General features: G+C 46.3%; 1 long non-coding RNA gene across 4 annotated transcripts; it reads right to left on the bottom strand.

The window, feature by feature from the left end:
- Positions 1-9,409: 9,409 nt before the first annotated feature.
- On the bottom strand, positions 9,410-11,704 carry LOC135383870 (uncharacterized). 4 transcript variants are annotated; one of them, XR_010420115.1, is made up of 3 exons: positions 11,003-11,704; positions 10,181-10,335; positions 9,410-10,005 (listed from the first exon to the last, which is right to left on the bottom strand). It is a non-coding gene; the product is annotated as an uncharacterized LOC135383870 (long non-coding RNA). The 4 variants fall into 4 exon arrangements; XR_010420116.1 differs by having other exon boundaries at positions 11,526-11,704; XR_010420117.1 differs by lacking the exon at positions 11,003-11,704 and having other exon boundaries at positions 9,410-9,587; positions 9,680-10,005; positions 10,181-10,435.
- Between the last annotated feature and the right edge of the window lie 1,825 nt (positions 11,705-13,529).

Here is a 13,529-nt window from a genome sequence, read left to right as displayed (position 1 = left end):
ACAGCACATTACCATCATCATGGAAAACTGCCACCGTTGTTCCACTGTTAAAACCTGGAAAAGACCCTTCAAATCCAACTAGCTATCGACCTATCGCTCTCACAAGCTGCATCGGCAAAACATTTGAGCGTATGGTCAATGGTCGGCTCGTCCATTTTCTAGAGGAAAACAAATGTCTTTCTGAACTTCAGTGTGGTTTTCGTGCCGGGCGGTCCACAACGGACCACCTGGTTCGAGTAGAAACAATGATACGTGAAGCTTTCGTCCGAAGACAACACTGCCTCTCTGTTTTCTTTGATCTTGAGAAGGCATACGATACCGCTTGGCGGTATGGTATCCTACAAGATCTGTACTCTTTTGGGATCAGGGGGCGCATACTTAGGTGCGTCATGAACTTCCTACAAAACAGGACATTCCAAGTACGACTTGGAACGACGCTATCTCGTGTTCTGGTTCAAGAGAATGGAGTGCCACAGGGATCTGTCCTGAGTGTCACTCTCTTCCTTGTGAAAATCAATTCAGTAGCCAATGTAATTCCTCGTTCCATGTCATGCTCCTTATACGTAGATGACATTCAAATATCATATTCTTCTACAAATCTAGCAATATGCGAGCGTCAGATGCAGCTAGCTCTAAACAAGCTTACCACATGGTCCCTCGAAAATGGGTTTAAGTTCTCGCACGAGAAAACTGTCTGTGTTCATTTCTCTAGGGTCAGAGGAATGCTTCCTTCACCTACTCTTAAGCTGAATGGGCAGGATCTCACTGTTAAGAGTGAGCACAAATTTCTTGGGGTCACGTTTGATAGCAAACTTACTTTCCTACCGCACATTAAGAGCCTTAAAACTAAATGCATCAAGTCCTTAAGCCTCTTAAAGGTGCTGTCACACAGATCCTGGGGCGCAGATCGTGACACGTTGCATAGAATTTACATTTCGACAGTGAGGTCAAGATTGGACTATGGGTGCATTGTCTATGGATCTGCCCGCGAATCTGCTCTCAAGATTTTGAACCCAGTTCACCACCAGGGTTTGCGTTTAATAACTGGTGCCTTTCGTACATCACCAGTTGAGAGTCTATATGTCGAATCCAAGGAGTGGTCATTGGAGAGACGTAGGTTCTACCTCTCAGCATCATATGCGCTTAGAGTGAAAGGCTATCCAGAACATCCTGCACTCCAGTCTGTGAGGGAGACACGGTTTAAGCAGTTCTTTCTCAGCAAACCCACAGTTATACCTCCTTTTAGTATGCGTGTGCTGCAGGGAATCGAAACGTATGAGTTCATTGAGTATCACACACCAATTTTGCAAGCGTGTGTGGGAGCTCCGCCGTGGGATGTACTTCCAGAATGCAATTACTCTTTAGCTAAATATAACAAACATGGCACTCCACCATGTGTCCTCCAACAAGAATTCAGTTATGTAGCCGAAAGCTTTGGAGATCACACTGCTTTTTATACCGATGGGTCAAAGACACACACATCCGTTTCTTGTGCAATGGTTACTGAATCTTGCACGAAGTCTCAGCGGCTTCCAAACTCTGCATCAGTTTTTACTGCAGAGCTATATGCAATAATCATGGCGCTTAGCTTCATCCTAGACCGTCAGATCAAGTCTTCGATCATCTACAGCGATTCACTCAGTTCTCTTAAAGCCATCTGTACAATGCAGAAACAGAAAAATCACCTTGTATTAAGGGCCCGATATCTTGCAACCAAGGTAATCAAAAAAGGTCTCTGTTTAGGTTTTCGCTGGGTTCCCAGCCACGTTGGGATACCCGGCAATGAACTCGCAGATGCAGCAGCTGCAGCTGCGCTCTCTTCTGAAGTGAGCCTATTGGGGAGTCCCTCTCAAGACCTTAGGTCAGTCCTGAGGAGGAAAATTAATGAGAAATGGCAACAAGAGTGGGCTACACGAGAAAACAACAAGCTTTGGATGTCAAAAAACACAATTTTAGGAAGCATACCGAGTTTTAAAAATCGTCTCCATTCAGTAGTTTTTAGTCGCTTACGCATTGGTCACACACACCTCACACATGGTTTTTTACTGCGCCGGGAGGAACCACCGGAATGTACGCAGTGTGGGGAGCAGCTGTCTGTGCTGCACATCCTAATCACGTGTCCTGCACATGAACCTCATCGTCAGTATCACTTTAAAGAGCTTTACAAATATCAGTTGCCACTTCATCCAGCCTTGTTGTTGGGTGATGAGCCTCTTTTACCCTTCATGAGAGTTTTTAACTATTTTAAAGATATTGGCTATTTAAATACAATATAGTTTTACCCAGCTGCTCATGTATCTTGTTTTACTATCTAAACTTTTCTAAAACTATGGTTTAAACTAAATCTTGCTGCTTTTACATTGTCACCAACCATCCCCATTGTCTTTTCACCATAGCTTTGGCGCACTATGACCCTAGTTGTCCGTGCGCCATAAAAACCTGAATAATCATCATCATCAACCGACCTTCAGAATCGTATCGTTTTATCTTCCGATTGGAAGGAAAATTGATACATAAAAATGTGTGCGCACCCTTTCTCAGCTTATCGGGAGACAGCGCGACACCATCCGCGATGATGATTGGGATACTGCGTGCTATGCAGAGCCGTATATTAAAAGGGAGTCTGGCCATTAATGGGTCACGCCTATACCTGAAGCTCCACCCACTTTTTCAGCTTTACAACCAATAGAGTTCTGAAATATGGGGCGCTATCAATCAACCTGTCCTCACTATTTGTCCCCGTATCCAGCATGGGCAGCGCCATTTTGGGTGGCAAGTGGATTGGATGGGATTGAAATGGATACCTCACGCAATCTGCAAAACTAGTGGATTTTTGGTGCAAATTTGATGTGCGCCACCTAGGGAGCGTAAGGCACATCGGGAACTGTCGTCTGCTTCCGTCATTGTACCACTGCCGGCAGAACCACCTGCTGGGACAGATTCTGTCGTCGGTATGTTTTTTAAACAAATCTACATGAATAGTTTGAATATAAAAGGCAAGAGTGTTTATATCCATGAAATCCAGCAATTAAATATAAGATTGTACAGCACAGCGCCGTTTTTGTTACGCTTTCGTTGTGATCGCCGTGTTCACTAGGCCTAACACGTCGACAAAACGTATTATTTTCAGTTAGATATCGATGGATGAGCATAAGATGAAACTGATTTCCGAGAAACTTATATTAGGATGTTCATTTGCAGAGTATCATCAGGTTAATCTGTGAAAATTTTTTGTCACTAAATCCCCGCTTCACTGTGTTTGTTTTGGTCGCCATTTTGGGTGGCAGTATGGTGTCATGGCGACCCCCTTGGTAAAAAGCAAACCAATCAGAGGAGCGAAACTGTGATTGACACGTCGAGCCTCTTTTTGTGACTCCTCCCAATGGCCAGACTCCCTTTGTCGGCTCTGGTGCTATGCGGTCAAGAGCGCCCCCTGTTAGTGCCTAAAAATCCGCTCTCTAAATATCATAAAAGAAACACGACAGTTGGGAATCGCATAAGGTAACCTTGCGGAAGCCATCCTGCAGGCTATTGAAGCAGTTGTTACACTCATGGTTAGCAGGAACACTTTCCAAGGCAGATTATACTCGTGTTCAACTTAAGAAGGAAGAGAAATCTAGTAGGTCAACTACATACGCCGTTGAAGATAAGGAGACTTAATAGCAAGCCAGGAGAAATATTGCAGCGCCACCACGTAGCTTACTGTCATGGCGCCAGTCTTAACAGCCAATACGGAAGCAAAGTGAGTATGATGAACTATACGAGGGTGGTTCCATAAGTTTCCGGCCCGAGGTAGAAAATGCGCGCGAATTTGAAAATGCGCTTAAGGACGCGTGGCGCCATCTGTTGGAGGGCCGGAGCACCACCTTCAACCCTCTCCATGCTTTTGTCGGTTGGAGAGCGGCATTTCAAACAGCAAGGGTGCACTCTTCTGTTAAAATGGACAAAATTGAGTACCGCGCTGTGATAAAATTCTTGACAAAAGAGGGACTCTCGCCTAGAGAAATTAAAGCGCGACTGGACAACGTGTACAGGGAAGCCTCTCCGTCGTACACAACGGTAAAAGACTGGGTTAAGCAGTTTCGACTGGGGCGAGAGTCCATTGAAGATGATCCACGCCATGGTCGTCCAGTGGAAGTGGTGACACAAGAAAATTTGTCTCTTGTCGAGGAGGAAGTGCTGAGCGACAGGCGTTTGAAGGTGAAGCAAATCTCAGAAAGGCTGGGGCTTTCCAAAACAACCGTTTTTCGCATCATCGGTGAGGGCCTTCACATGAAAAAGGTCAGTGCGAGATGGGTGCCACGACTTCTCTCGTCAGTTCAAAAGCAACAGCGCGTCGTCTGTGCAAAAGAGTTTTTGGAGCTCTGTCAAGAGAACGAAGAAATATTGAAGTCAATTGTCACAGGGGATGAGACTATGGTGCTCTACTATGATCCCCTTTCGAAAAAGGAGTCGATGCAATGGCGCAAACCAGGAGAAGCACCCCCAAGAAAAGCCAAGGTCACACAATCCACAAAGAAGATCATGGCAACAATATTTTGGGATTGTCACGGGATCCTCCTCATCGACTTAAAAGAGAGGAACATCACAGTGAGTGCGACTTATTATGCTTCATCCCTGCACCGACTGCGAGACGTCATCGAGGAATAGAGGCGCGGCCGGTTGAGTCGAGGTGTCCGGTTGCCCCAGGACAATGCTCCTGTCCACACGGCTTCCGTTGCCAAGGCTGCACTGAAGGAGTGCGGCTTCGAAGAAATCCACCACCCACCCTACAGTCCAGACTTGGCACCGAGTGACTACTTTCTGTTCTCAAACTTGAAGAGGGATCTCAGAGGATGGAGATTTCAAAACGATACTGAGGTGCAAGAGGCAGTTTTCCAGCATTTTGCGGACAAAACTTCGGACTATTTTTTCAAGGGTATAAAAATGCTGGTTGGAAGGTGTCAAAAGTGCATCGAAGTTAAGGGTGACTATGTCGAAAAGTGATACACTTGTTTCGTCTCTATGACTATTAAAAGTTGGTCGGGCCAGAGACTTCTGCAACCACCCTCGTACTATCTGGCAGGGGAGCGCGCGTGACCTCTCTGTGTCCAGCCATCCTACCCGCGGCGCAGTAATATTTTGAGAGCTGACAACCTAAATTTGTTTTCCATTTACAGTTGAACACGTCTACAGTTAATATTATGGTATGGTACGATTCATGAAACCCTTGATATGAAACCCTTATCACTTTTTATCTAGTTGGAGTAATCTTCAGACAAATATGACATGTGTTATACGTATGATATACAGGGTGCTTTTTTCATCTTTCTAAGGCTGTGACAGCAGCACTAATGCCAATTTTGCAGGCGGGTTTTGCGATCAGGTGGACACTGCTTGGGAAAAGGCATGCAACTATACGGAACGACTAATTACCTACATTACTTAGCGAATTTCTTAATTAAATGTTTTCTGGGAAATGCGAGAGAGCAGAATTGGAAGCAACATGTCTTTGAATTCACCGTCGTGTTTTTTTTTCTGAAAAACTCCTGAAACGAGCATATATTTTGAGATATAAATCGCAAAATCTTGATATGTACGTGAGCCGAAACCAAAGCGACACACCTCTCGAGCGCGCGAACGAGACCTCCGGATTATCTGCGCTTATCTGGCTATCAGATCAGAGCCTACTCTAATCAGTTCCTTCGCCACTGAACACGTGGCCCTCTAACACGAACGCCTCTCCCTCGTTTTATGCACAACAAGAGGGTGGTTTCTGCTTCGGCTCATTTGCGGTGAGAAATTTAGCTATTTATACCTTAAAGTACTGTTGGGGACACGGTTAGCTAAAATCGCCTGTCAGTACTTCGCCGTCCCACATTACCTCTGTTGCGCTTCAAAGCGCTGTGCCAAAACTGTGCTGCACGTGTTCATTATTCGAAAGAAAAAGTCTTGCAACTGCTGGAGATTTGAGGTGAGCTAAACCACAGAGTGCTGATTTTAGACAGCCGTGTACCCTACAGTACCTCAGGATATTGAATGAGGGTGGATTGAAATGATGACTGGCTCCATTTCTGCTACATCGCATTTCCCCGCAAAATATCTCATTCAAATTAAAAACAACTTTATTACGGGATGAAGACTGGGGAGTTTCTTCCCCGGGGGCGATACTCTACCCCATTCAAATATTCACATATATATAGTCTATCCTCGTTAATATGACACTCGTTAATACAACATCCCCGATTTATGACATTTTTCTCGGGAACCGTTCCCTCCCAAGGGCCTCCGCGTGTAACACTTGTTCGTTAATATTGTAGCGAAAGTAGCAGTTTATCCCAGCAGTCACCGCTTAGGGGTGGACGCCTGTAAGGGCGCTTTTCCTGCACAGAACGATGGGGCGCCAGCGAGGCGGCGGAGAGAAAGACCTGAGGAAGAGACTGGGGGAAGAGAGAGAGACAATGTAAGATGGCGGGCATGACATGTGACGCGTGTGTGACGGTGTTCGCGGCTTTTCTGTCTTTAAACAGTTTACAGGCGTTTATCCTATAATAATGTATCCCGGAGGTCAATAAATTCATCCGGTGAGCGTTACAATATGACATTTCGTTTATACGACAATGGCCGGTATTTTCCGCGGAACTAGGGGCGAACACGTGCACTTTACATTCGTTACTATTACCGTTGGTCACTGAACCGGCGGTTCTCGTGACCTATAGCGGCCAGAAAGCCCGCCCGGTTTCAGGGTGACTCACGATGCCCATGTCTGATGTGCTTAAAAGAGCGGCGTCCTCTGTCATATGGTCATATACAGGTGGTCCACCAACCATGATAGATTTTATAGTAAAAAACGTAGGCCACGGAGAGACTTGCGGTCAGGGGATATTTTTCTGCCAATAACTTTTTTCACATATTGGTAACATTTTTATTTCATTTCAATTAACGGAAAATTATTTTTTTAATTGAACACCGAAATTTCTCAAGGCAACCTAACGTTTTCTTTGCGGAAATGGGTTCCCCGTGGTCATTTTACTCAGTATAGCACATAATGCCACTCGTAATGCAATGGCAATTGGCGAAATAAATTCGCCGAAAATCCGTGGAAATGAGCCTTTGGCTCCGCCTCTTTTTTGACGGCTCGTAGTTTGAGCGCGAAGCTGCGAAGAAAGGAGGTTACATTGACACGCCAAACGAGGGGGGGAAAGGGTTACAAGCCGTCGGGTGACCTCATTTTTCATCAGATAGCTCTGATTCCCGCACTCACCGCGCGTGCGTGTTCTGTGTGTAAGGCTTGTCAGAGCAACCCTTTCCCCCCTCGTGCGGCGTGTCAGTGTAACCTCCTTTCTCGCAGCTTTGCGCTCAAACTGCGAGCCGTCAAAAAAGAGGCGGAGCCAAAGGCTCATTTCCACGGATTTTCGGCGAATTTATTTCGCCAATTGCCATTGCATTACGAGTGGCATTATGTGCTATACTGAGTAAAATGACCACGGGGAACCCATTTCCGCAAAGAAAACGTTAGGTTGCCTTGAGAAATTTCGGAGTTCAATTCAAAAAATTAATTTTCCGTCAGTTGAAATGAAATAAATGTTGCCAATATGTGGCAAAAGTTATTGGCAGGAAAAAATCCCTTTCCTTTTTTTACTGTGAATTTCAATCAGGGTTGGTGGACCACCTTGTAGTTATCTGCTGTAGTCATACGGCATTCATCAATCATGTCTGAGAAGCGCAAACGAACACAGCTGACCGCCGGAATCAAGAAGGGGATATGTGTCATTAGGTGCTACCACGCGTACGTACATTACATCTATGCATTAAAATGCAATCATTATTCGTATTCTGGTACCAGCTTACGTAACTTTCTCATTTTCGAAGGTTACGTAAAGAGCATGGTACGACCAGTAACATGCGGTGGTTGCTCATATGACAGTTCGCTTTAATGACCAAAATCCACGGGAACTCCCGTGGTCATATTAACGAGTTTCGGCTGTATCGTTCACAAAATTTAATGTTGTCGTTCGCAATTATTGAAATGCCTGTCCTCTTTCTAGTGCCGCACTCCTCGGGCAAAATTAATTTTTCGTTGAGTGCAAACTTCGTTGTTTACTACATCCCTTTGGAGTGCGGGCAGTCACACGCATAATGGGCAAACAGTCTAAATCAGCGTCTGAAAGAGCATGCAAACGAGGTAACGGAGGCCTCGAAGGACTCAGAATTAGCGAAACACATCGCATCGCAGACAGTGCTGGTTGTTAGTCAGCTTATTCGGATACTGTAACTATCAGATGTCTTTTCACACTATGGTCGTACAATAATGTAACTCTAGCTACACTAACTTATATAGTAAGTAGTACATACATAATTAAAGAGTTTCGATCCTGGCCAAGGACGGTAGCAGTGTGGGGGAAGTAAACATTCCTTCCAGCACCGTGTGATGGAGATTTCCAGCGCGCGTCAAAGGAACTTCGGGTGGTCGAAATTATCCGCAGTCCTAACCTGCTGCACGTGCAGCATGTCGCCACACAAATATAGGCTGACTCACCTTGCGTTTAAATGTACTCCTAATTACTAGTAGTAATAAGTAGTATAGTAGTGGGTATAGAAGGTAAGTTAGTACACATATTTAGCAAAGATCAGTATGCCAGTCTATCTGTAGAGATATTCTGCAAAGCCTTCTAACGAAATCCAACGATCGCAAATACAAGGTACTTCGCGTTCTATCAATAAGCGTTCAATCCTGTTATCGCACCCTTTTAAAAACCTTTCACAGTTTCCGCCATGAGAAGACGTTGTTGTTCCCGATGAATGAGCAGAAAACATTTAACGTTGGTTCGAAACTTTATTTCATTCATCAAGCATTCTATGAGGAGCCACCATGCGCAACAGTTTAGCTGTGCGATGTATTGTCACGGCGCAACTAAATTTACAGGAACGCCCGGAGAAAGCAGTCATCAAGTGGGCCGATATTCGCGCGTGACGTCAACACACATTGCGAGGGGCGCAAATTCGTCTGTCACTGCTAGTGCTACAGCGCTTCGGCCGCGCCGGCGTACGTCGCGGCTACGTCGCGTGAGACCGACAACTACACTCTGAAAAAAAAAAAAAGGAGTCGTACCGACTCCTTTACGGGGGTAAAACGTCATAACTCCGGGGTGCAAAATAACACCCCTTTTGAAGAGTATCTGCAACTCCGGGAACTACGGAGTAAAGTTTACTCCTATGGTACAGAGTAAAAGTTACTCCCATACAGCTCCCTATTTACTCCAGCATATTGGGTGTAAAAGTAACTCCATTCATGAGGCTAGCGTAACTCCACTGGGGAGGTCTTGTTATGCTACATAAGGCATAAAAGTTATGCCCTTCACCTGGAGTGAACATTACTCCAGTCGTCTCACCTTGAAGATCATGCAAATAAGTGTTGCAAAACAGTATATCTAAATAAGAAACATTTATTGTGTCTCTGATACAAATTGGCAAGAACAGAAAAAGGAAGCTTTCAGTGCTTAATATCATCAAACAACTGGTAAGGTGCCACAGGTACAAGTACATTCTTGCATTATAAGGTTGCCACACACCCAATGCAACTATCACCTGGCGTATACTTCCAACTCCTATAAACAGGAAACAAAACAGTTATTCGAAGTTCATCTGTCGCTATACATTAACATATCAGTGCATAGGAATATGGCATATCGGCACCCACTTTTCTGCTTTTTCATGAGAAAGCAGGGGGAGACGCGCCTTTTGAAGTGCATCTGGCTGAGGCATAGAGTGCAGTACATGTACTTTAGATTTTTCTTTTTTCTTCGCAGAAGGGTAGTTGCCTTATATGAGAAACTGCTGTCATATGTAATTCACAATTCGGAGCCTACAAGGATATCTTGCCTAAAATAGATGTGTGTATACACTTCCCAATATATCTATTGTAAAACACCTGTAATAAGATGAGCACTTACACAAGTGAAAAGGTCAGATGCACCTCCTTCAGCAGATGGGCAAGGGCATGAATTACTCATGCTGGGTAATAATCTGCAACATAAATATAGGTAATGGAGTCCGAGCAGTGGCGATACGTTACGTTATCATAAGTCAAATACTTTCATAACTAACGATTTCTTGTGCCAAACAAACTATGCTAGGAAAATGAATGGTTTGAATCATCTCTGTGCGTCAAAAAGTGATTGGTGCTATGTCGGTTACTTACTATCTTGTTCATCAATAATATTCTCATTTATGAGCTGATGATTACTCTAATTAGTCCCTTTCTCTTCCTTGCAATGTGCATCCATCCTTTGTGGAGGTGGAGCAGCACTTTCTTTTCTCTGTCTGCCCAATGTGCCGTGCAAACGACTCGTAAATCTGAAACAGTAACAACAGCATTAGAACTCAACACTGATGCATTGGCGGATCCGGGGGGAGGGACGGTTGGGCGATCGCCCCCCCCCCGCTCAAAACAGTAGGTTTGGCAGCGGTGTCCCCCACTCCCCCCACTTCGGGGCTTCGACAAACCCCCCCCCCCCATCGCAAACAACAACAACAAAAGCGAGACGGACTGGATCCGCCCCTGCACTGACACTACTTGTCGTCGGCAGGATACACGTGAATGATAATACGCTCCGCAAGCCCGCGAGTTTAGTGCGCATGACGTCACGGTGACGTTTCTAGGACGCTCCCGATTGGCCGAAGGAACCATGTACGCGCTTCAAGAAGGTAAGCAAAGGCACATTCGATGCACGGAGTGCCCCTGGGACGGCCAAAACAGCTCTGGTTTCTGTATTAGAGGTCCCACTTTTCGTTGGGAATGATCTTGGTTTATCGACGAAAGACAAACGAAAGGTTAACGCAGTATATTTGCTGAAGTTTCAACTATTCGGCTCTCGGTGCTCGTGCGAGCACCCTGCAAACATTTTCCACATTTTGTTCAAATTACGGTCTCACGGAGTTGACAGCTGTCTAGGGCGAACAGCGAGTGTCCTCGTAGACATGGAAAATTCAGTCACATGGCAGCTGCAAAGGTCTAAACTACCGTGAACGACAGGACGACGACAACCGTGCCTCAGCACGCGTACGAACTTCCGTCTTCCACTGTGAAGCAACTGGAGCCTGGTGCAGTTGCACCCGAACAGACAATGATCATGCTCGTTCCTGGTTCGTTCCACTGATATTAGACGTTAGAACTACTATGCGACCACTCAAAACAGCACATTAAACTGTGACCTGCCGCGGCGCTCTTCGTCACTGTCACGAAAGCAGAGCCTTGGGAGTGCACCGTGTTCGAACACTTTCTGTGGTCAACGTAAATCACTGCACAACACACACGCACACAAACACTCCCCCGGTCGTAGAATGCCGTTTGAACCCGACAGCAGCAGCAACAGTTAATCGCGTTCTCCCACCGTCAGCGAATCCGTGTGCGCTTTGGAAAGAAATAAGTGACACTACATCCAAATGCGACGAAGTACAGTCATAAATGCAGCAGGTGTTTAACACCGTATCACTTAGCAAAGCTGAAAACACACAAAACGTATGGCGGGTTCCCTGCTGTTTACCTTTCTCTGGTTCGCGCGTGGAGGCGACAGGGGCCTTGGCGAATGGGAGCGCGGCACGCCGCCGCGCACGTCATTTTACGCCCTCGCCCTCTTCTGCTGCGCAGAAACGTACTTGCGGAGCGTATACAGAACAGCGGGAATACCTACCCCATTGAAACTTACCAGTGCAGGGTACCTCCTTGCCAGTGGCGTATCTAGAGCTACCTGCGCCCATGGCAACATGGTTAACATGATGTCCTTGGGGATGCGTTTTCGTGTGGTCCGCACTAGGTTCCACACTACAACCTCCCTAATGGCGGTGCTTTAGATCATTTATGAATGTGCCAGGTTGAGTGCCCGACCTGGCACATTCACACCCGACCACAAAATGGCGCCCCTGTTCACCTGGCGCCCATGGCACCTGTCCACACCTGCCACACCCTAGATACGCCACTGCTCCTTACCACAACCTGCACAGTTAACTTCTCATTCCAGAGCCATGCCGAGTGATGCTAGCCTTTAGGTAACTTGCCACCTTCGTCATCTGCAGTGCGTTCCATCAAAGCCAGACTATTCTGCAATGCTGTTAACATTAATTAACAAAGCGTCCTATCCAAAATACGATTTCACTTATCGTCAATTTGAAGTTCCTGTTCTTCAAAGAAGTTAGACTTCTTAGGATACAAAGGTCCACTTACGAAAAGAAACTCTCTTGAAGAAGCATAACTGTGAACAGCTACCACATTTTCATAATTCGTGTACGTAACACAGGACGCATACTTACCTGAAGTACATACAGGACGACACTCAGACACATGGTTTGTAGTTGTGGCATTCATTGCACTTCAGCACGCCGACGTTGGTCTTCGAAGATAATCTTATTCATCTTTGAGAACATCGTTAATAGATAGTTTCACGTTCCCGCACGACAACGGCCAACCGCTAAACGACCGCGCGATGTCATTGTTGCTAGACTACGCAATGAAAAGAACGAAAGCTGTCCAAGAATATGAACACGCCTCGCGCTCAACTCTGACCACGGAGTAAAGCGCTGGTTGAATGGAGTCATTAGAGCATGAAAACATAGAAATGCAGAAACAGGGAGTTGCAATGGCGTTTGGTGAGAGTTAAATTGCATCAAGGGGTGTAAAATTGCGTAATACTCTCGTTCGACTCCTTTTTCTTCTCAGAGTGTACGAGCTCCTTCAGCACTACCACCACCGATCTTGGATTTGTGAGCTTCATTTATACCATGGTTGTCGTAGAGAGCTTCCGATGTGCTAAAACAAACCAATGTGTGCTTCCTTTTCATAACGCGTTAGCGCCACGGAGCGACCGTGGCGATGAGCTGCATACAGACGTGGTTAGATGGAGAAAGGATGGCAGGAAGGAATGGGGGACAGAGGGTTGGTGTGCGTCAGGGGCCGATGTCAAGGGGAATTGTGCCGACATTCGTCGGAATACCTGACGGAAAGTCAAGAGGAAACCTTAGAGAGCACCAGTGGTGGTAGGATTCGAACCCACCAGCTTCTAATCTTCCGCACGCCCTTGGCTACCACCAACGAGCGAACGCTTTCACCCACCGGCCTTGCCGGTGTTCCCTCTGTGTCTGCACAGCGCCTCTCACGTAATGTCGTCCACGTCATTTGGCAACACGAACGCCGTGGAGTTACAACGTAGGCGGCGTGCTGCGGAGCATTCGCGCAAGTGTGGAGTTTGCGCCGGAGATGCTGCTGCGGGGGATGCAGACGCGGTGACCAAAAATAGGGAACGTAAGGGGAGTGCAGCCGATAATGTAGGGCAGCGGCGTGCGACAAAGCATGCCGCCATTGCACGCGTCCAGATGTTCAGAAATGCGCACCGAAGAGTGCAGTGACCTCAACAAGAAATGAGCGCGTTTGCAGGCGAAAGAGGTGTGCGCCGAAGGCAATTTTTTTCGGCGGCGGCATACCGCACATTTACAAACCGGCGACGGCGGCGTCACATCGATCTCCTTTCTTCGGCATGGCTCACTATCCAGTTTCC

The sequence above is a fragment of the Ornithodoros turicata genome, chromosome 2, assembly GCF_037126465.1.
Source record: "Ornithodoros turicata isolate Travis chromosome 2, ASM3712646v1, whole genome shotgun sequence".
Classification (NCBI taxonomy): Eukaryota; Metazoa; Arthropoda; class Arachnida; order Ixodida; family Argasidae; genus Ornithodoros; species Ornithodoros turicata.
This window is presented reverse-complemented; position numbering and strand designations above follow the sequence as displayed.